Source organism: Paroedura picta, chromosome 2 (genome assembly GCF_049243985.1).
Source record: "Paroedura picta isolate Pp20150507F chromosome 2, Ppicta_v3.0, whole genome shotgun sequence".
NCBI lineage: Eukaryota > Metazoa > Chordata > Lepidosauria > Squamata > Gekkonidae > Paroedura > Paroedura picta.
This window is the reverse complement of record NC_135370.1, coordinates 181,356,285-181,379,295: the sequence shown is the minus strand read 5'-3', so window position 1 is coordinate 181,379,295 and position 23,011 is coordinate 181,356,285. Positions and strand designations below refer to the sequence as shown.

At 50.6% G+C, this 23,011-nt stretch overlaps 1 long non-coding RNA gene across 2 annotated transcripts; it reads right to left on the bottom strand.

Moving 5' to 3' along the window:
• Nucleotides 1-5,199: 5,199 nt before the first annotated feature.
• Nucleotides 5,200-22,736, bottom strand: LOC143828862 (uncharacterized). Of its 2 annotated transcripts, none has more exons than XR_013227943.1 (3): nt 22,682-22,736; nt 20,931-21,055; nt 5,200-5,738 (listed from the first exon to the last, which is right to left on the bottom strand). It is a non-coding gene; the product is annotated as an uncharacterized LOC143828862 (long non-coding RNA). The 2 variants fall into 2 exon arrangements; XR_013227944.1 differs by lacking the exon at nt 22,682-22,736 and adding an exon at nt 21,981-22,045.
• Nucleotides 22,737-23,011: the final 275 nt, after the last annotated feature.

The window sequence follows — 23,011 nt, the reverse complement described above, 5'->3', positions numbered from 1 at the left end:
GCTTCCTTGTCAATAATTTTCAACTGGATATTTTGCTTGGAACATGTTAAAACATGGACAACCAAACTTTATTGTTGTGATTTTTTAAGAAATATATAAGCTGCTGAGGAAGAGTCTCCTCCTTGAAAATGAATCAAATGCTGGATCTCGTTTTGGCTTTTATGTTTAGGAATGAAGAGGATTCTTCGTTTACATCTAGCCATTTCATCAGCTTTTTTCTCGTCTGTCCCCTTAAAGGCTGCAAAGGTGTGACGTAACTCGGATGGGGCAATGTGGAACCGCCACAAGATGTGAAAGTAGAGATTAACTTGAAGCTGGGTCCTACATTTGCCCTCCATCAAGCACAGCTGTGAAGGCAAAGATCACAGGATTGTGAACTCCAACAGCTTAAAAAATCCCTCCGTAAATATACCGAACCCGTAGCCCTGCTAACATGTTCGATTTAACGTATGTCCCGCTTGCATGTAAAATGCTTCCTGGCTTCCAGTGGGGAAGTGGCGGAGAACGAATTGACATGAAACAGAGTAAGCAAGGCTTTCCTGCATTCATCATGGGGTTGGACTAGATGACCATGGGGGTTCTCATGGAGAACTGAGAGCTCTCAGCTTGGTCTTGCAGATAACAGCAACAGCTTGTAATCTAGCAAGGTAGGGTTGATTCCCCACTCCTCCTCCACATGCAGCCAGCTGGGTGACCTTGGGCTAGGCACAGTCCTGTTACTGCTGTTCTGATTGGGCCGTCCTGTCAGAGCTCTCTCAGCCTCACCCACCTCACAAGGTGATTGTAAGCCACTTTGATACTCCTTCGGGTAGAGAAAAGTGGCATCTAAGAACCAATTGTTCTTCTTCTTCTTCAGTAATCTCAGGGCTCTCTCAGCCTCCCCTCCCTCACAGGGTGTCTGTTGTGGGGAGAGGAAAGGGAAGGCGAATGGAAGCCGCTTTGAGCCTCCTTCGGGTAGAGAAAAGCAGCATATAAGAACCAACTCTTCTTCTTCTTCTTCTTCAGTAATCTCAGGCCTCTCTCAGCCTCCCCTCCCTCACAGGGGGTCTGTTGTGGGGAGAGGAAAGGGAAAGTGACTGTAAGCTGCTTTGAGCCTCCTTCGGGTAGAGAAAAGCGGCATATAAGAACCAACTCTTCTTCTTCTTCAGTAATCTCAGGGCTCTCTCAGCCTCACCTACCCCACAGGGTGTCTGTTGTGGGGAGAGGAAGGGGAAGGCGACTGTAAGCCGCTTAGAGCCTCCTTTGGGTAGGGAAAAGTGGCATAGAAGAACCAACTCTTCTTCTTCTTCTTCTTCTTCTTCTCCTTCTTCTTCCTCAGTAATCTCGGGGCTCTCTCAGTCTCACCCTCCCTCACAGGGTGTCTGTTGTGGGGAGAGGAAGGGAAGGCGACTGTAAGCTGCTTTGAGACTCCTTCGGGTAGAGAAAAGAGGCATATAAGAACCAACTCTTCTTCTCCTTCTGAAATCTCAGGGCTCTCTCAGCCTCACCCACCTCACAGGGTGTCTGTTGTGGGGAGAGGAAGGGAAGGCGACTGTAAGCCGCTTTGAGACTCCTTCGGGTAGAGAAAAGAGGCATATAAGAACCAACTCTTCTTCTCCTTCTGAAATCTCAGGGCTCTCTCAGCCTCACCCACCTCACAGGGTGTCTGTTGTGGGGAGAGGAAGGGAAGGCGACTGTAAGCCGCTTTGAGACTCCTTCAGGTAGAGAAAAGAGGCATATAAGAACCAACTCTTCTTCTTCAGTAATCTCAGGCCTCTCTTAGTCTCCCCTCCCTCACAGGGTGTCTGTTGTGGGGAGAGGAAAGGGAAGGCGAATGTAAGCCACTTTGAGCCTCCTTCGGGTAGAGAAAAGCAGCATATAAGAACCAATTCTTCTTCTTCTTCTTCAGTAACATCAGGGCTCTCTCAGCCTCACCCACCTCACAGGGTGTCTGTTGTGTGGAGAGGAAAGGGAAGGAGATGGGAAGCCGCTTTGAGACTCGGCATAACAGAACCAATTTCTCTCCTTGGGGTAGAGAAGAATGGGCTATAAAAATACCCTCTTCGTCTTCAAGCAGGAAACTGCACTTATGTCACCCCAGGCTAAATCTTTAGCCCTGACGCTAAGTCTTGCTCATTGTCCCTGAGCAAGGTGGCCCCGGATAGCTGGGAGACTAAAGAGGGCTGGCTCTGGTTTTTTATTTGGATGGGAGACCCCGAAGGAAGTCCAGCGTCGCTGTGCCGATGGCAACTCAGTTCTGTTCATCTCTTCCTCTGGAAACCCCACAAGGTGATCATGAGAACAAAGCTAGAATCTGGGGGCACCTTAAGACCAGCCAAGTTTTATTCCAGGTGTCAGCTTTCGTGGACTTTCAGAGATAAAGCCCAATGCTCTGAGAAAGGTGCTCAGAAGACACCAGGCTGGGACTTGGTTGCATTTTCCAGGACTACCAAGCATTGCCAAGATTGCTATGATGTTTCATGGGCTTTTTGAAATCACGTGGTCCATTGTTTCCAATGCGGAGGGGTTTGACGAGCTGCTTTCGAAAGCCTCCTTTGTGCTAAATTCGATAAGGTTAAGTGCAGAGTTCTACATCTGGGTCAGAGAAATGTCAAGCAACCATTCTGGAAGGGAGAGACACTTCTGGGTAACTAAATATGAGCAGGCAGTGGGAAGACGAAGGCAGGTCTGGGCTGGATCCAGAGGCATCACCTCAAAATCACAAAAGGTCATGGTCCTGCCACTGCATTCTGCATCAGTCAGACCCCACCTGGAGTCCTGTGGGCAGTTTGGAGGCCTCAATTCAAGAAGGATGTGGGCAAAATGGAGAGCGAGGAGGAGGAGGATCTGGGGCCTGGGGACCAAGTCCTAGGAGGAAAGGCTGAGGGACTTGGGAAGGTTCAGCCTGGAGAAGAGGAGGTGCAGACGGGACATGAGGGCTCTCTTGAAGGACTGGAAAGGTTGTCCCTTGGAGGAGGGCAGCAGAGGAGAGGACCCACAGTCATGGGTTTAAACCACATGTAGAAAGATACCAACTAGAAATCAGGAAGAAAATGTCCGCAGTTTGAATAGTTCAGCAGTGGAAGGGGCTGCCTAAGGAGGTGGGGAGCTCCCCCTCACTGGCGATCTTCAAGCAGAAGCTGGACAGATCCTTCTCCTGGATGCTTGAGGCTGATCCTGCACTGAGCAGGGGGTGGGACTAGATGGCCTGCATGGCCCCTTCCCACTCTAGGATTCCAGGAGTCTAGTCCAGCAGTGGAAGGGGCTGCCTAAGGAGGTGGGGAGCTCCCCCTCACTGGCGATCTTCAAGCAGAAGCTGGACAGATCCTTCTCCTGGATGCTTGAGGCTGATCCTGCACTGAGCAGGGGGTGGGACTAGGTGGCCTGCATGGCCCCTTCCCACTCTAGGATTCTAGGAGTCTAGTTCAGCAGTTGAAGGGGCTGCCTAAGGAGGTGGGGAACTCCCCCTCACAGGCCGTCTTCAAGCAGCGGCTGGACAGATCCTTCTCCTGGATGCTTGAGGCTGATCCTGCACTGAGCAGGGGGTGGGACTAGGTGGCCTGCATGGCCCCTTCCCACTCTAGGATTCTAGGAGTCTAGTTCAGCAGTTGAAGGGGCTGCCTAAGGAGGTGGGGAACTCCCCCTCACAGGCCGTCTTCAAGCAGCGGCTGGACAGATCCTTCTCCTCGATGCTTGAGGCTGATCCTGCACTGAGCAGGGGGTGGGACTAGATGGCCTCCATGGCCCCTTCCCACTCTAGGATTCTAGGAGTCTAGTTCAGCAGTGGAAGGGGCTGCCTACGGAGGTGGGAGCTCCCCCTCACTGGCCGTCTTCAAGCAGCGGCTGGACAGATCCTTCTCCTGGATGCTTGAGGCTGATCCAGCATTGAGCAGGGGGTGGGACTAGATGGCCTCAATGGGACCTTCTACCTCTTGGATACTATGAAATCAGTGACGTGTTGCCATTTTTAAAGGTCACCCATTGACTGAAAACACCTCACTCCAGGTTTAGACGTCGGCGTCTCTGAAATTATTTTAAAGATGTATGACATAATCAGGTCCCCAAAAGACCACTCTACCCTCTCTAGATTTCTTTCGACTCCTCCTCCTTCTCCCCAGCACCGTGACTATTAAAACACGTAATGAAAATTGCTACCAAAGAGCCCGGTCCATTTACGAGGATGAGAGGCACACCTATCCAGAAGGAAACAAAAGGAGATTTCTCCGTGAGGAAGGCGGGCCCTTCCCCTGACCTTCTAAAGTGGGGTTGGTTGCCCAGGAGCCCACAAATGAAGCTGGAGATTCCTTGTTTCTGTCCTTCTGCAGAAGAAATGTCGGGGGCTATTGTTGGACAGGCCACCTTTGCCTGCGGGGTCAAAGCCGTGGGTGGCTTGTGGAGGGGTGGGGGGACACTCTCCAGGGCTGATTTAAACACCGTTGCAGTGGCCTTATAAATCAATAAGACAGCTGTAGGGAATAGCTCTGCAGGGTCCAGAACTGGGGTGCCAGTCTGGGGACTAGAAGTCTTCCAGAATTACAACTAGTCTCCAGACTACAGAATCTGGGGATGGTGGGATTTGGAGAGTGTCCTCATTGGGGTAACTTGGTGTAAAGGTTTGACGTGCGGACTTCTGATTTGGTGAGCCGGGTTTGATTCCCCGCTCCTCCTCCACATGCAACCAGCTGGGTGATCTAGGGCCAGTCACAGCCCTGAAAAAGCTGTGTCTGAGAGGAAGGGAAGGCGATTGAAAGCCACTCTAAGACTCCTTCCAGTAGTGAAAAGCGGGATATAAAAAGCCAGCTCTTCTCTTAATGACTTCACCGCACCGGTTCTCAAAACCTTTCTTCCCCTTCTGGAGAAAATGGCTGCATCGGACAGCAGGCCGCAGGGCGTTCTACCCTACCAAAGTCCCTCCCCTCCCTAAACCCCGCTCTCTCGGGCTCTACCCTCGACTCTCCAGGAATTTCCCTCCCTGGAGTTGGCAACCCCGCTTCCCCAAGCGCGCCCCTTAAGAGCCAACTGCGTCGAGAGCTCCCTTCTTCGGATGCAATGGGAAAGAAAGGGGAATCATCCCCCTCCTTTCCGTCCTCTTTCCCGGGCTTGCCCTTCTCCCCTCCCCTCCCCTCCCCTCCCCCAGCTTTGAACTTCCCCGGGAAGGCAGGGGGTTAAACCGAGCTGTTTTAACTGTGTCTTTTCAAAACTGACATTTAATACGGGGCATAAATCACAGTGGAAGCCTGTGACTCCTTCAGGAATGCAATTACATCGGGTCAAATAAAACATGAAAGGGCTTGACAAGTTTTAAAATGTAGTATGTTCTCCCGAGCAGGCCAGAAGGAATGCGAGGCAGTCGAAATATGCTAACATCCACACGGCAGCCTGCGCACCGGGGCGGGGGAGAGGGGCTAGAAGGAAAAGGATCTGCGCTTTAATGATTATTCTGTCGTTGGGACGAGGGGGAGCAGGCGGTGGGCATTTGGGGGGCTGCTGCGAGCACCACGCTGCTCCCCGGATTCCGGTGGGCCGTCGCCCCTTCCTTCAACGCAGGTGTCATAGAATTGTCTTCTCTGCATTGTGCTCTTTCCGTCGCCGGCCACCAGCCCGGTCTGCGCACCGTCTCCCTTTAGCCCGAAGCGGTTTATCCGAGTTGCGCACGTTCCATGCGCTACGGACCCAGCGGTTCTGGGGGCACCCCGCAGTGCTTTACGGTCAGGGGTCCTTCATGCTGTGGTTGTCCAGGGAATTTTGTACTTCCAAGGCTGCAGCAATGGGGGGGAAAGGCAATATGCATTTTCAGTTAGTACCGGAGCATGCGCATTGCTTGTTGAGCATGCATGTAGGCCCCAAGCCGCATGTTAATTCAATTAATTCAAAAGAGATTTAATTATCAGGAAGAAGTTCCTGACAGGTAGAGCGGTTTCTCAGTGGAACAGGCTTCCTCGGGAGGTGGCGGGTTCTCCATCTTTGGAGGTTTTTAAGCAGAGGCTGGAGAGCCATCTGATGGAGAGGCTGATTCTGTGCAGGTTCAAGGGGGTGGCAGGTGACAGTGGATGAGCGAGAGGGTTGGGAGTGTCCTGCTAAGTGCAGGGGGTTGGACTAGATGACCCTGGAGGTCCCTTCCAACTCCATGATTCTGTGATTCTATGTGCGAAGGTCATTTAGAAATTGGGACATTTGTGCTTGCACTTCCAACCAAGGCTCAAGAAATGTTTGCAGCCAAGTGAAGCTGCCCATTGCTTTCAAAGTTACTGCTATTCCTGGGAAGGGTTGTGTCCCCTGTTCCCCCCACACCCTGCAGTTATTTGCACAGCTTGGTGTGGTAGTTAAGAGCAGTGGCCTCTAACATGGAGAGCCAGGTTCAATTCCCCACTCCCCCACCTGCAGGGAGAGCTGGGAGAGCTGGTCATGTTGATCTGGGAGAGCTGGTCATGTTGATCTTGAAGGCGTGGGCCTTACAGGTGCCTGTGGACTCAAATATTGCTCTGTTGGTCCGAGCAACATGGTGACCCATCTGAATGAGCCTACTTGGCCAAGTGTAAGATTTATCCAAGATGCTATAGACTCAAATTTTGTGGCGCTGCTTCAGATCCACATGGCTGCCCACTGGAATCTGATTGCATGTAAGTTTTTCCCTTTTGCAAGATACTTTTTGGGGAAAGTTGTTTAGTGTGCTCACGACCATGCTCCCGTGACTGGGCAAAAGGTTGCTACGTTAACCACAGATTCCCCGCCGTTTTTACTCTACTCTACTCAACCTTCCTCAACATTGTTACCCTTGAGAACCCCCTGAAACCTTTTCAACCTTCGAGAAACCCCAGAAGTGGCACGATCCGTGCAGAATACGGTTGGGAAGCAGAGCCGTGGACACGCCCACCTGGGGCCCCTCCCCTCCCCACCCCCTCCAGGCCCGTCATTGGCCATTTTGGGAGGGAGGGGCAGGTCGACAGGACCGTACATGGACATGTCACCCGATAAATTTTTAACAAATTTTTAAAATATAGGATAAAAAATTAATTAACTCCGACCCGTTTGGGAAACTCTTCCAGGTCTGTCCAGAAGCCCCAGGTTTTCACAAAACCCTGGTTGAAAAAGCCTGATATAGCATTTCTGCCAAAAGGTAAAATCACCACCATGGACTTAAATATAGAAACCAACCTTTCTCGATGTTTTTACCCTAGCGAAACCCCTGAAACATCCTTCAGGCTTTGAGAAACCCCAGAAGTGGTGCAATCATGCAGAATATGGTTGGAAAGCAGAGCTGTGGACACGCCCACCCCGGGCCCCTCCCCTTCCCACCCCCTCCAGGCCCATCAGTGGCCATTGAGGGGAGGGAGTCGGCATGACTCAAAAAACGTTTAACCCGTTTTTTTTAAGATCCGAAAAAACGTAATTAACTCCCTCCCATTCGGGAAGCCCTTCCAGAGCCATCGAAAAAGTTTCACAAAAACCTGGCCGATACAGTCTGAACGATATAGAGGCAACCGAAGACTTTGTGGAGTAACCACATCGTGATTTTCCGTTTCAGAAACGGGCCTGCACACGAAACCTTGAATAAAATGTTGCCGGCCGTAAAGGTTCCCCTGGATCGGACCTTTGCTCCATTCCAGAACAGTGCGTCTTTCTGGGAGCTATCTAACATTTCTACGCCTCATAATGACTCCATGGGTTTTGCAGGTTCTGTCCAGTAACAGGTCAGAGTTGCTTACAAATCGTAAGATTGCCCAGTGGACTATTTTACGGGTGACTTTAAATCGCATCTCGATTGGGATGGCAGGAGGCGTCCAGAATCCAGAGCGTGGAGTTACACCTCCAAAAGGACGAGGGACGGGACGGGATGGGCGTTTCTCAGCTTCCTTGAAATCATTCAGAGCAAAGGTGCATCTCGATGGATATTTTTAGCCACAAACACAAGAAGGGAGTTGTCAGGGAAAGAAAGAAAGAAAGGGAGGGAGAGCCTTTTTTTTTAAAAAGGGGGGGGCGGCTCGTTGCGCACGAGAATAAATGACAGCGCCGAGGGGAAGATGAAAGAGAACTTTGCTAACCTTCAATTTCCCCCCCTGCTGTCCCTGGAAATCAAATAAGATCGCAGCAGGTGGGTGCGGCCTCTCTGGGAAGGCGAAACCCCTTTGCTGCTGGAGTGTCTCTTTCGAGCCCCACCCTGCTCCCCACAGTAACCCCCCCCCCCCGGTAGGGTGGCCGACTCGCCCGCCAAAGGAGGAGACGACCAAAGCTCACAACGGGCCGTATCGCTATTTTTAAACGGAACATGGCAGAGAGCCATGCCGTAATGATAGGCCCCAGGCCCCTGGAGCGCCGAAAAAGCTGTGCGCAGATGCGGCTGACTGGTCCCCCTGATGAAATCGGGGGAAACAACAAGCCGGGTCGATCAGGAGACTGGGCTAATCTAGCTGAGGTTCGGCCAGTCGTAGAAGCGTGGTCCTGAGCGCAGGAAACAAATCTCCGAAGAATTATAATGCCCCAAAGGGTCAAGCTGGCATGGATTCCAAAAGATCCCGTTCACAGGCAGCTGGCAGACTGCATCCCCCCATGGAAGGCCATGTGAAGAAAGGGAGAGGAGAAAGAGAGAGGGACAAAGAGAGGACAAAGAGAAATGGCCAGCTGGTCCATAGGTGGAATATACACATTAATGCATAATCGTCTGGGGAAAAGTCCCTTGACTGATAGGACCTGGAAGTTGTTGTATTGACTATTTTCTAAGATTAAAACGTCAACCTTTAAATCAACGGAAACAAAGGTAACCAGGCCTCCACGCCCCCATCCCTTTGCGTGTATCTTGGTTGCCTTCCTTCTGCTGCTGAAAAGACCATCCATCTTTTATCTGACCAGGTTGATAAAGTAACAAATGAAACCGCTCTTTTTGCTTTGGCTGCAAGGAAAATAAGGGCCAACGTTGTTAAGGCAGGTTCTTAATACTCTTGCACTTTGGACTCACGTATGCTGTTTCAGTTCTTTGCTCTTAAATTTTATAGTTTTATACAGTTCTTTTTATTCTATTTTACTGTTTATAGATTTGTATTTTATATTTTGTAAAAGGCCTATGGCCATATACAAATAAATGTATCACTATCACGTATACATAAGGACATTGTCTCTACAGGAGACACCTGCAGAGACAAGTGTCTCAAAGGAAGGCCATGTGGAAAAGGCAAAAGGTGTGTGTGTGTGTGTGTGTGTGAGAGAGAGAGAGAGAGAGAGAGAGAGAGAGAGAGGAGTGGTTAGAGGGCAGCTCCTAGGATAAGACAGAAAGGCATCCCATTCAAGGAGATATCACCTATACAGGCCATGTAGAGAGAGTGAGAGGACAAAATGAGAAATGGAGGGGGGAGCCTAATCTAAAGAGTCCTTTCTCTGTCACAAATGGCCAGCTTGTCCAGAATTGTGTGTGTGTGTGTGTGTGTGTGTGTGTGTGTGTGAATATAACCTGCATAGAGACTGGCAGAGATATCTGTTTCTGTGGAAGGCCATGTGCAGTGAGTGAGAGGGCAAAGCGGGAGAGAGAGGAGGAGTCATAGGGCAGCTCCCAGGTTAAGTCGAAGAGAGGCATCCCATTCAAGGTGATAACACCTGCACAACTTTAGAGTGAGGTAGCACCCCCCCCCACCCCCCACCCCCAGTGTCGAAGTGTGCTGGGGAGGAGCTTTTGTGAGTCAAGGCTCACTTCTTCAGGGGCCAGGAGCACCTGAAAGACTAAAAACGTTTGTGGGAGGGGAGGAACTCTCGTGAATCACGGCTGACCTTCAAAAGTCTAGCAGAACCTTATAGACTAACCATATTTGTGGCAGGGGAGGAGCTTTTGTGAGTCTGTACTCACTTCTTTAGAGTCCAGATCTACTTAAAGACTAACAGCATTTGTGAGAGGGGAGGAGCTTTAGTGAGTCTCTGCTCACTTCTTCAGAGTCCAGATCTACTTAAAGACTAACAGCATTTGTGGCAGGGGAACAGCTTTCGTTAGTCTCTGCTCACTTCTTCAGAGTCCAGATCACCTTAGACTAACAACATTTGTGGGAGGGGAGGAACTCTCGTGAATCACGGCTGACTTCTTCAAAGTCCAGCAGAACCTTATAGACTAACCATATTTGCGGCAGGGGAGGAGCTTTTGTGAGTCTGTACTCACTTCTTTAGAGTCCAGATCTACTTAAAGACTAACAGCATTTGTGAGAGGGGAGGAGCTTTAGTGAGTCTCTGCTCACTTCTTCAGAGTCCAGATCTACTTAAAGACTAACAGCATTTGTGGCAGGGGAACAGCTTTCATTAGTCTCTGCTCACTTCTTCAGAGTCCAGATCACCTTAGACTAACAACATTTGTGGGAGGGGAGGAACTCTCGTGAATCACGGCTGACTTCTTCAAAGTCCAGCAGAACCTTATAGACTAACCATATTTGCGGCAGGGGAGGAGCTTTTGTGAGTCTGTACTCACTTCTTTAGAGTCCAGATCTACTTAAAGACTAACAGCATTTGTGAGAGGGGAGGAGCTTTAGTGAGTCTCTGCTCACTTCTTCAGAGTCCAGATCTACTTAAAGACTAACAGCATTTGTGGCAGGGGAACAGCTTTCGTTAGTCTCTGCTCACTTCTTCAGAGTCCAGATCACCTTAGACTAACAACATTTGTGGGAGGGGAGGAACTCTCGTGAATCACGGCTGACTTCTTCAAAGTCCAGCAGAACCTTATAGACTAACCATATTTGCGGCAGGGGAGGAGCTTTTGTGAGTCTGTACTCACTTCTTTAGAGTCCAGATCTACTTAAAGACTAACAGCATTTGTGAGAGGGGAGGAGCTTTAGTGAGTCTCTGCTCACTTCTTCAGAGTCCAGATCTACTTAAAGACTAACAGCATTTGTGGCAGGGGAACAGCTTTCGTTAGTCTCTGCTCACTTCTTCAGAGTCCAGATCACCTTAGACTAACAACATTTGTGGGAGGGGAGGAACTCTCGTGAATCACGGCTGACTTCTTCAAAGTCCAGCAGAACCTTATAGACTAACCATATTTGCGGCAGGGGAGGAGCTTTTGTGAGTCTGTACTCACTTCTTTAGAGTCCAGATCTACTTAAAGACTAACAGCATTTGTGAGAGGGGAGGAGCTTTAGTGAGTCTCTGCTCACTTCTTCAGAGTCAAGATCTACTTAAAGACTAACAGCATTTGTGGCAGGGGAACAGCTTTTGTTAGTCTCTGCTCACTTCTTCAGAGTCCAGATCACCTTAGACTAACAACATTTGTGGGAGGGGAGGAACTCTCGTGAATCACGGCTGACTTCTTCAAAGTCCAGCAGAACCTTATAGACTAACCATATTTGCGGCACTTCTTCAGAGTCCAGATCACCTTAAAGACTAACAACATTTGTGGCAGGGGAGGAGCTTTCAGGGGAGCTGATCTCTGTCTCTGGAGATGAGTTTCCATTCTAGGGGTTCCCCAGGTTCCATCTGAAGGCTGGACTCTCGGCCCTTTTCTTCCAGCGTGTAAGATAGGAGGCAAAATCCACACTGCCCGAGTTCAAAGCAAGCCTCCGTTTTGCAATCCCTCCCCCTTCCCCCCCTCCCGACTGTTGGCTTTTGAAACACAATTGCCTGAAGGGCTGTCCGTGCCAAAAATGCATCTTGGCATGAACCTGGCTGACCTTTCCGTTCTGATAGCCCCATTTCTCTCCCTTTGTACGGAGGCCTGAGATGAGTCAGAGGGGGATGCAGAGAAAAGATGGGTAGCCATGGAAGGGGGGAAGGGAGGGGGCTGGGTATTTCTGTCCTACAGGCCCTCACAAGTCCCTGGCTGTTTTCCTTCTTGTCAGAGATATCCGGAAAGGGCCTTCTTCAAGTCTTGGAAGGGCTGCCCTATGGAGGATGGGGCAGAGCTGTTTTCTGTTGCCAAAGAAGGTCGGACCCCAGGACCAGCAGGGTGAAATTAAATCAAAAGACTTCTTAACTGAAGATATTCATGATGCTGTTTACTCATTTCCTGCTAGTTTCCTTTCTCCTTCTCATAGAATATTAGAATCATAGAGTTGGAAGGGACCTCCTGAGTCATCTAGTCCAACCCCCTGCACTATGCAGGACACTCACAACCCTCTCGTTCACCCACTGTCACCTGCCACCCCCTTGAACCTTCACAGCATCAGCCTCTCCGTCAGATGGCTCTCCAGCCTCTGCTTAAAAATCTCCAAAGATGGAGAACCCACCACCTCCCGAGGAAGCCTGTTCCACCGAGGAACCGCTCTGACCGTCAGGAACTTCTTCCGGATGTTTAGACGGAATTTCTTTTGAATTAATTTCATCCCATTCGTTCTGGTCCGTCCCTCCGGGGCAAGAGAGAACATCCACCTACCTGTCTGTCTGTCCATCAGTCTACCTATCTATCCACCTGTCCATCTGCCCATCCACCCATCCATTCACCTGTCTGTCTGTCCGCCTGTTGTTCACCTATCTATCCGTCTATCCATCCACCTATCTGCCCACCTGCCTGTCTGGCCATACCGCTCTAGCTCTCTACCTCTCTACCTACCTACCTACCATCTGTCTTGCTGGCCTCTCTGACTTCCCATCATTATGTGCCTCTCCGTCAGAGGGCTCTCCAGCCTCTGTTTAAAAATCCCCAAAGATGGAGAACCCACCACCTCCCGAGGAAGCCTGTTCTACTAAGGAACCGCTCTGACTGTCAGGAACTTCTCCCGGATGTTTAAATGGAATTTCTTTTGAATTAATTTCACCCTCCACCCATGGAATAGTGGGAAGATAAGCGATGTCATGGGACACTCTACGAATCCAATAAAACCTTAGAGGGCCCTTTCCTTTCCTTTCCAAACCATTCAGGGCTTAGGGATCCTTCCCGCATGCTAATTATCGGCTTTCAACTGCAGGCTGATTTACAACACGCTGATTCACTGGCGGCCCATAATAATTAGCTTGCTGGGGTGTCTGTTAATTAGACACCCCTAATTGTTCTGTTAATTCCTGTCTAGCTGTCCAGCACTAGGGGTTGCTATATAAGGCCGATTCTGCAGGGGTGGAAAAGGCCAGGAGGGGGCTCATATGGAAGTGGGGCTAACCCCATGTCTATTTAACGTCACTACCAGGTTGGCTACCAGGTTGGCACCCTCCCAGGCCTGGTGTGGATCGGGCCCTTAGTAGCCCCGTGCTAAGGGAATGCAGATTCTTCAATGTTCCCTTTTCACGCTGCGGGGGCCAACGGGGTCTGTCCTAAGGAGGCCAGGAAGGGGTGAAAAATGCTTTGTGGCGTTTCGTGGCGGTGTAGGGCAGACCTGGGCTTTAAAAAATATTTTGCACGTTCTTGCGCAGTCCCACCTTCCTTCAAAATAACAAACCCCCACCGCCCCACGTGCTTCAGAACCTGTCCGCTGCAGCTGCATCCCCCAGGGGGACACCTTTCAGTGGTGGACCGGGTGCCCCACTGAAATGTGTCCCCTGTAGTGACTCTGCCGGTGTGGAATTGGCCTAAGAATAGATGGAATTTGATGGAGCTTAGAACATAAGAGGAGCCATGTTGGATCAAGCCGGTGGCCCATCCAGTCCAACCCTCTGTGCTGCACAATGGCCAAAACCCAGGTGCCCTCAGGAGGTCCACCAGCAGGGCCAGAACTCCAGAAGCCCCCATTCTCATCTGATCTCAGAAGTTCATCAGGGTTGGTATTTGGGTGAGAGACCCCCAAGAAACGAGAAAATACGGTAAACATTTGACCTAATCATCTACTTCTGCTTCATTGACTATGCTAAAGCCTTTGATTGTGTGGAGCAACAAATTGTGGCAAGTTCTTTAAAAGATGGGAATACCAGAGCATCTTATCTGTCTCTTGAGAAACCTATATGGAGGTCAAGAAGAAGAGAAGAAGAAAAGTTGGTTCTTATATGCCGCTTTTCCCTACCCGAAGGAGGCTCAAAGCGGCTTACAGTCGCCTTCCCCAAAGCAACAGTGAGAACTGAACATGGAATCACTGATTGGTTCAAAATTGAGAAAGGAGTTCGGCAAGGCTGTATACTGTTGCCTTGCCTATTTAACTTGTATACGGAGCACATCATGAGAAAAGTGGGATTAGAGGAGTCACAGATTGGGATCAAGATTGCAGGGAGAAATATCAACAACCTCAGATATGCAAATGATACCACATAAAGCGAAGAGGAACTAAAGAGCCTGTTGATGCGGGTGAAGGAGGAGAGTGCAAAAGTTGGCTTGAAACTCAACATCAAGAAAATGAAGATCATGGCATCCGGCCCTCTCAATTCCTGGCAAATAGATGGGGAAGAAATGGAGATAGTGACAGATTTTATTTTCCTGGGCTCCAAGATCACTGCAGATGGGGACTGCAGAAAAGAAATTAAAAGACGTTTGCTCCTGGGGAGGAAAGCTATGGCAAATCTAGACAGCATCCTAAAAAGCAGAGTCAAGGCTATGGTCTTCCCAGTTGCAATGTATGGCTGTGAAAGTTGGACCATAAGGAAGGCCGAGCGTCAAAGAATTGAGGCTTTTGAACTCTGATGCTGGAGAAGACTCTTGCAAGTCCCTTGGACTGCAAGGCGAACAAACCGGTCAGTCCTAGAGGAGATCAACCCTGACTGCTCTTTAGAAGGCCAGATCCTGAAGATGAAACTCAAATACTTTGGCCACCTCATGAGAAGGAAGGACTCCCTGGAGAAGAGCCTAATGCTGGGAGCGATCGAGGACAAAAGAAGAAGGGGACGACAGAGAATGAGGTGGCTGGATGGAGTCACTGAAGCAGTCGGTGCAAACTTAAATGGACTCCGGGGAATGGGAGAGGACAGGAAGGCCTGGAGGATCATTGTCCATGGGGTCGCGATGGGTCGGACACGACTTCGCACCTAACAACAATAACAACAATTTGCAGTGTCATGGTCCACACCAACACAACACCATCGGGTCCTTACACGTGCCTGAAGAGAGTGAAAACAACCAAACCACCCCACGGTTACCATGAGATTAAAGCAACTTCAGAAATCTGGCCACGGTGCTCTAACGAAGACGCATACCAAAGTGCCCACCAGATTCTCTGAATTCCAAACTTTCTCTCCCCCCCCCCTTTTCAAAGCAAGTGTCTGGCCTGAATTGATTTATATCTCCACAACACGAGGAGTTAGAGACATGCTCTTAAAATATGTGAACCAGCTGACCAGCGATTAATTATTGGTACAGAGCTATAATGATGTAATGGCATTCAGTAGCTGGTTTTTTGTAGCCCAGCAAAGAAGGAGGAGGAGGAAGAGGAGGAGAACCAGCATGGTGCAGTGGTTAAGAGCAGCAGACTTTAATCTGGAGAACCAGGTTTGATTCCCCATTCCTCCTCCGCCTGAAGCCAGCTGGGTGACCTTGGGCCAGTCCCAGCTCTCTCAGGATTCTCTGAGCCCCATCTGCCGCACGAGGTGATTGTTGTGGGGAGAGAGGAAGGGAATGAAATTATACGCCCCTTCGAGATGTCTTTGGGTAGTAAGAAAGATAGAAATAGCAGCTCTTCGCAGTTGTTCAAAGCCAGCCCCAACAGATCATGTGATCAGCTCAGATCTCGTCGTATCTGAACATGGTAAGCTTGACCGGTGTTGGGGTTGGACGCCAAATTCCCAGCATCCCCAGCTGCTGGCTGGGGAGAGGGACTCCCAACGCCGATCCTTCGATGCTCCTTTATTCTCTTATGGAAAACTTGGTGCCCGAGAGCAAGAGCTTTTGCAAATATTGATACAGAAGCGGACAGCGTGTTTGGACTAATTCGGCTTGACAAATAGTGTTGTGTTATCTTGCCTGCATTTGTATATCTCTATTCGGAAGCGTATTTGGGTCAAGCCGGAGGAGACGCTGCAAGATCCTTCCAGCTCTCTGGCCCAGGTGGGTGTCTGGTGGCGGAAAAAGGGGTGGCCAGATGCCCACTGGATGAGGGCCACGTGTGCCAGACGTGAATCATAGAGTTGGAAAGAACATCCTGGGTCATCTAGTCCAACCCCCTGCACTATGCAAGACACAACCCTCTCGCTCATCCACTGTCACCTGCCACCCCCTTGAGCCTTCACAGAATCAGCCTCTCCATCAGATGGCTCTCCAGCCTCTGCTTAAAAATCTCCAAAGATGGAGAACCCACCACCTCCTGAGGAAGCCTGTTCCACTGAGGAACCGGTCTGACTGTCAGGACATTTCTGGACGTTTAGACAGAATTTAGAATGATAGAATCATAGAGTTGGAAGGGACCTCCTGGGTCATCTAGTCCAACCCCCTGCACTATTCAGGACACTCACCCAATCCTCTTGCTCATCCACTGTCACCTGCCACCCCCTTGAACCTTCACAGAATCAGCCTCTCCGTCAGATGGCTCTCCAGCCTCTGTTTAAAAATCTCCAAAAAAGGAGAACCAACCGCCTCCCAAGGAAGCCTGAGAAACTGTGTAGTATTCTTCTATAGCTGAACTGATCCTGCACCAGATCCCACACCAATGGATTCGTAATGGTCCTCATATTCCAGATTAGCCTGGTTTCACCAGAATTTGGATCCAGGAGCACCTTAAAGATGAATGACATTTGTGGCAGGCTTTGGCAAGTCACGGCTCACTTCTCAGTTGTGAGTTTTGGGATAATTAGACCTCATGGATGTCTCCTCAGTGCCAAGGTGGTGTCGTGGTGAAGAGTAGAGGCCTGTAATCAGCAGACCTGGGTTTGATTCCCCGCTGTTCCACACGCAGCCAGCCTCGGGCCAGTCCCAGTCCTGTTAGTGCTGTTCTCAAAAAGCTCTCTCAGCCCCAGTTGCCTAACAGGGTGTATGTTGGGGGGAAAGGGAAGGGAAGGGAAGGCGATTGTAAGCCACTTTGAGATTCCTTCAGGTAGTGGGAAGTAGAGTCTCAAAACCAAATCTTCTTCTGCTGCTTTTCTCAATGGGAAAAGACCAGGGACCGAAGCCAGAACGCCCGACCACTTCTAAGTTCTCTTTGGGATTAAAGATCTGTGTCGTTTACTTTCCACCCCATCCTTAAGAGCCGTGAGGCCTAAACAAGAGGGGAAAGTTAAACAAAGGAAATCCATTTTCTGCATGTCTCTTCTCAAGTTTACGCAAACTGTCCATTTCCAAAGCTGTCTCCCGCACTCCTGGCAAGGTTTCTGCCCAGCAGCAGCCTGGCAGGAGGTCGCCGGAATTTCTTAGAAGTTTTCAGCCTGTCAGAATCATAGAATAATATAGTAGGATGACCCATCTAGGCCATCTAGTCCCACCCCCTGCTCAGTGCAGGATCAGCCTCAAGCATCCAGGAGAAGGATCTGTCCAGCCGCTGCTTGAAGACCTCCAGTGAGGGAGAGCTCCCCACCTCCTTAGGCAGCCCCTTCCACTGCTGAACTAGACTTCTAGAATCCTAGAGTGGGAAGGGGCCATGCAGGCCATCTAATCCCACCCCCTGCTCAGTGCAGGATCAGCCTCAAGCATCCAGGAGAAGGATCTGCCCAGCCGCTACTTGAAGACCGCCAGTGAGGGGGAGCTCCCCACCTCCTTAGGCAGCCCCTTCCACTGCTGAACTAGACTCCTAGAATCCCAGAGTGGGAAGGGGCCATGCAGGCCATCTAGTCCCACCCCCTGCTCAGGGCAGGATCAGCCTCAAACATCCAGGAGAAGGATCTGTCCAGCCGCTGCCTGAAGACGGCCAGTGAGGGGGAGCTCCCCACCTCCTTAGGCAGCCCCTTCCACTGCTGAACTAGACTCCTAGAATCCCAGAGTGGGAAGGGGCCATGCAGGCCATCTAGTCCCACCCCCTGCTCAGTGCAGGATCAGCCTCCAGCATCCAGGGAAAGTATCTTTCCAGGCGCTGCTTGAAGACGGCCAGTGAGGGGGAGCTCCCCACCTCCTTAGGCAGCCCATCCCACTGCTGAACTATCTGACTGTGAAAAAAATATTCTACCTGATATCTAGCTGATATTGTTCTCCATGTAGTTTAAACCCATCCCTGCAGATCCTCTCCTCTGCTGCCCACAGGAACCTTCCCCTGCCCTCCTCCAAGCAACAACCTTTCCAATCCTTCAAGAGAGTCCTCCTGTCCCCTCTCCACCTCCTCTTCTGCAGGCTGAACATCCCCAAGTCCCTCAGCCTTTCCTCACAGGGTTGGTCCCCAGGCCCCAGATCCTCCTCCTCGCTCTCCTTTGCCCCCTCTCCATTTTGTCCATGTAAATTTTGAAGTGAGGACTATTATTAATAATGGGCCATTCAAGAAAGAACTTGACAAGTTGGTCCCAAGGAAGGCGGCTAGGATGGTTGAGGGTTTGGAATCTCTGTCTTACGGCGAAAGGTTGAGAGAGTTGGGGGGGGGGGTGCTGCTGGGTGCAGAGGAGGGGCAGGGGCACCGGAGACCTGTGAAACTACGTAAGACACGTTGAAGAGGAGGCCAGCTTGTTTCCTGCAGATTCAGAGAGAAGAACAAGGAGCCCTGGGTTCAAATTCCAGGAAAGGAGGTTCCACTTAAACATTAGAAAGCATTTTCTGATGGCAAGGGCTGGAATCTGCTGCCATGCAGGGTGGTGGAGTCTTCCTTTTAGGAAGGGTTTGGATGAGCAACCTGTCAGGAGGGTGTGATTTTTAAGTCCCTGAGACTTTTGGGGGTTTGGGGGGGGGTGTGGACAGGATGGCTCTTGGTGGTCTCTTCCAATCCTGTGTGATTCTGCTTGGTGTCGTGGTTAGGAGTGCAGACTTGTAATCCGGTGAACCGGGTTCGATTCTGCGCTCCCCCACATGCAGGCAACTGGGTGACCTTGGGCTAGTCACAGCACTGATAAAACTGTTCTGAACGAGCAGTGATATCAGGGCTCTCTCAGCCTCACCCAGCTCAGAGGGTGTCTGTTGTGGGGAGAGGAACGGGAAAGCGACTGGAAGCTGCTTTGAGCCTCCTTCGGGTAGAGAAAAGTGGCATATAAGAACCAACTCTTCTTCTTCAGTTATATCAGGGCTCTCTTAGCCTCACCTCCCTCACAGGGTGTCTGTTGGGGGGAGAGGAAGGGGAAGGTGACTGTAAGACACTTGTGGACTCCTTCAGGTAGAGAAAAGTGGCATATAAAAACCAACTCTTCTTCTTTTTCTGCTCATCTTTTCCTACCAACGTCTCTTTCCCGTTGTAAGCGTTTATCTCTTAACAGCCTGTTGCTTTTCCGGACAGGTCAGAAACCGGAGAGTTTGTCCTCTTAATTCCTCCTGGGCTTTCTCCTGAATTTGTTTTATACAGCAGATCCCAACACGGATTTGACACCTGCGGACGAATTCAGTGACATTTTCCCCATTGACCTATCTGGAGAAGATCATTTCTGGCTTGGGGAAGGTTGCTAGTAATTGTCGGGCCACTTCCAGGATAATTGCAACTGAGCCGAAAATTCCTTCTGTTGGCTTGTTTATGATCATCAATCTAATTTAAGATTCAGGCGGGCGGAGAGAAGAGTTACTCTTGGGCACACCCAGTTCTTTCTTTTTTAACCATCTTCCTTCGTTTTCACTTCTGGGGGTGCTAGAAACTGTCCTGGGATAACCACAGGGTGCAGTGCATACTGCAATTCGCAGTGTCCTAGGCCCACTGCAGACTGCACTGGTCAGACCCAACCTGGAGCCCTGTATGCAGTGCTACCCCTCCCAAGCTCACCTTGGGTGCGATCTGTCAACCAGTTCTCAATAGACCTAACTGTAATTGGACCCATACTGGGATTTACCAGTTTGCCAAGAGGGAAGGGCTAGAACCAATGGGATGAAATTAATGCAAAAGAAATTCCGTCTTAACCTTGAGAAGAAGTTCCTGACAGAGCAGTTCCTCTGCTCCAGGTTCTCCATCTTTGGAGATTTTTAAGCAGAGGCTGGAGAGCCATCTGACGGAGACGCTGATTCTGTGAAGGTTCAAGGGGGTGGCAGGTGACAGTGGATGAGCGATAGGGTTGGGAGTGTCCTGGATTGTGCAGGGGGTTGGACTAGATGACCCAGGACGCCCCTTCCAGCTCTGTGATTCTATGATTCTAAATTCTGTCTAAATTTCCGGAAGAAGTTCCTGACAGTCAGAGCGGTTCCTCAGTGGAACAGGCTTCTTCGGGTGGTGGTGGGTTAAAAATCTTTGGAAATTTTTAAACAGAGGCTGGAGAGCCATCTGACGGAGAGGCTGATTCAGTGAAGGCTCAAGGGGGTGGCAGGTGACAGTGGATGAGTGAGAGGGTTGGGAGTGTCCTGCATAGTGCAAGGGGTTGGACTAGATGACCCAGGAGGTCCCCTTCTATGATTCTATGATTCTAGGTATTCAAGAAGTATTCTTGCCTTCTTCTTAGCCTAGAGGGAGAGGTGACCCACCTGAGCCCAGCAAGTTCCATCGGTCATTTTGGAGAGGGGCTCATGACCTCGGGAAGGAAGAAAGCCCTTTGGGAACATCTACCGGCCACTTCAAAACAGAAGACAGGCTGACAAGCCCTTAACCTCTGAAGGACACCATGCAACATTCCCCCCACACTTGAAAGAAACCCAGTTGTGTCACTGGAGAGAAAGATGGTCATCGTACCCTGGAGGAGGGAGGAGAGCCTTTTAGGGAGAGAGAAACCAAGAAGGCCATGGCAGTTGAAAATTTTTTCCTCACCTCCTTGCTCTTGAGACCCAGCGTCTCCTGAAGGGCCCAACTCCAACTCTGCAAGGGGTCCATATATCTTGATGAACTCCGTCTTAAAAGTGCCAGACAAGATGCTCCCCCCCCCCATTCCCCTTCCCCAAGGCTGGCAATCTGGCTGTTTAGTCTCTGGGAACCTCCCGTGTCCTGAGGCCATCGGACGGGTAAATAAATACCCTCACCCAAAAAGGGACATTAAACAGCAGGGGGGAGGCATTCTCCAATGAGCCTCGCTAGTGGGGAAGAATTCTGCGGGAAGATGGCCGGGTGGGAGACACAGGAGAAGTCTAGGGCTGCGGGTGGGGCAGGAAAAGGCACGGAGGGGCAAATTCCTACCCCAACAAGTAGAATCAGAATCAGAAGAATCTTCCCAAGGGCCGTCCTTTGGGTCAGGAAAATCTCGGGTGAGGAAGACCTGCAAAATGTTGAGATGCTAAACTGGCCTCCACATGAAGAATATCCTGCAGGAGAAAGAAGGAGAGTTGGTTTTCACTGTCCAAAGGAGTCTCAAAGCAGCTTTCCATTGCTTTCCTTTCCTCTCCCCAGAACAAACACCCTGCGAGGAAGGGGAGGCTGAGAGAGCTCTGAAAGAACTGCTCTGTGCGAACAGCACCACCAGGATTGTGACTGTCCCAAGGTCACCCAGCTGGCTGCTCTTAATCATCACACCAAATGGGCTGGACTAGATGGACCTCTGGTCTGATCCAGCAGGGCTCTTCTGATGCTCTTAGGAAGGCCTCGGCCTCTCTGCCCTGTTGCTGGCCCTCCAGAGGAACTGGCTGGCCCCTGTGTGAGACGGGAGGCTGGACTGGATGGACCCCTGGTCTGACCCAGCAGGGCTCTTCTGATGTCCTTAGGAAGGCCTCAGCCTCTCTGCCCTGTTGCTGGCCCTCCAGAGGAACTGGCTGGCCCCTGTGTGAGACAGGAGGCTGGACTGGATGGACCCCTGGTCTGACCCAGCATGGCTCTCCTGATGTCCTTAGGAAGGCCTCGGCCTCTCTGCCCTGTTGCTGGCCCTCCAGAGGAACTGGCTGCCCCCTGTGTGAGACAGCAGGCTGGACTAGATGGACCCCAAAATGGGCCCCCAAAAGAAGAAAAATTGAGAACGTCGTGGGACATTTGCAGGATGCCAAGTGACGCGGTGCAAATGCCCCAAAGGCTGGATTGTCCCGCCAAAGGTGGGACATCTGGCCACCTTAAGTATGCAATCTCCATCCAGAGGTGTGGACACCACCGAAAGCCCCTTTTCCTCCCTCCATTTCTGGATCACCTTCGATTCTCCCTCCTTGACAGCGCTGACCCATCTCCGTATTCGCAAAACCTTGCCCCATGACTCCCGGGGAGTTGTGATTAAGTGAAGAAACCATTAGAGGACCCATTACGGACCTCCCTTTGGCCTGTTGAAGTGTAGCTGTTCTTCAGCCCCCGTCTCTCCGCCCGAGAGCCGGCAACACCTGCAAACAATCACGCTGAGGGATGGTTAATGTTCTAATTACCCGGGACCCAAAAATGTCCGCTGTAAACAAACGAGGGCCAGTATTTATAATCCGTCAGTTTTATGACCTCCTGATGGTCATGATATCTTCAGCGTTTATACTAGGGGACCCCAAAGTGTCCTTTAGCAGCAGCTGCAGGCTTATGGCTGATGGAGGAAGGGAGCTTAACTTTCAGTAGACGGGATAAGAGATGGGGTAGCCAACCCCCAGGGGGTGGCGGGAGGTCTCCTGCCGATTTGAGTGATTCCCCAGGCGACAGAGATCAGATCCCCTGGAGAAAATGGCTGCATTAGAGGGCGGGATCTTATGGCTTTCTACCTCACCAAAGTCCCACCCCTCTCTAAATCCCATTCTTCTCCATCTTCGCCCCTCAAATTTCCAGGTAATTCTAGGGTTGCCAGCTCTGGGGTGGGATGTAACTGGAGACTTTGGGGATGGAGCAGGGAGTGGGTGATATTCGGGGCAGGGAAGGACCTCAGTGTTGAATAATGCGACAGAGGCCTCCTCCCAAAGCAGCCATTTTGTCTGGGGGAAACTGACCTCTTTCACCTGGAGATGAGCTGTAGTTTCAGGGGATTCCCCAAATCCCACCTGGAGGCTGCCATCCCTAGCTGGCAACCTCAAACTTTCCCAAAGAAGTCATCTGCGGAACCAGAAAGTGAGCTTATTCTGAAGAAGTGAGCCGTGACTCCCAAAAGCTCCTCCCCTTCCACAATTTTTTTTTTAAGTCGCTGCAGGACTCTTCTTCTGTTAAATATACCTGGTCCAGTAAAAGCTCTCTGCTTTCCCACGCCGTTGCTCTGCTTTTAATTTCATTTTTCACCCTTTGTTTTACAACTCTCCCGAAAGTTCCGAGAACTCGATTTACACCGTCTGACCCCTTCCCTGGCTGGGACAGGCTCTCTGGCTCAGGGAAACGAC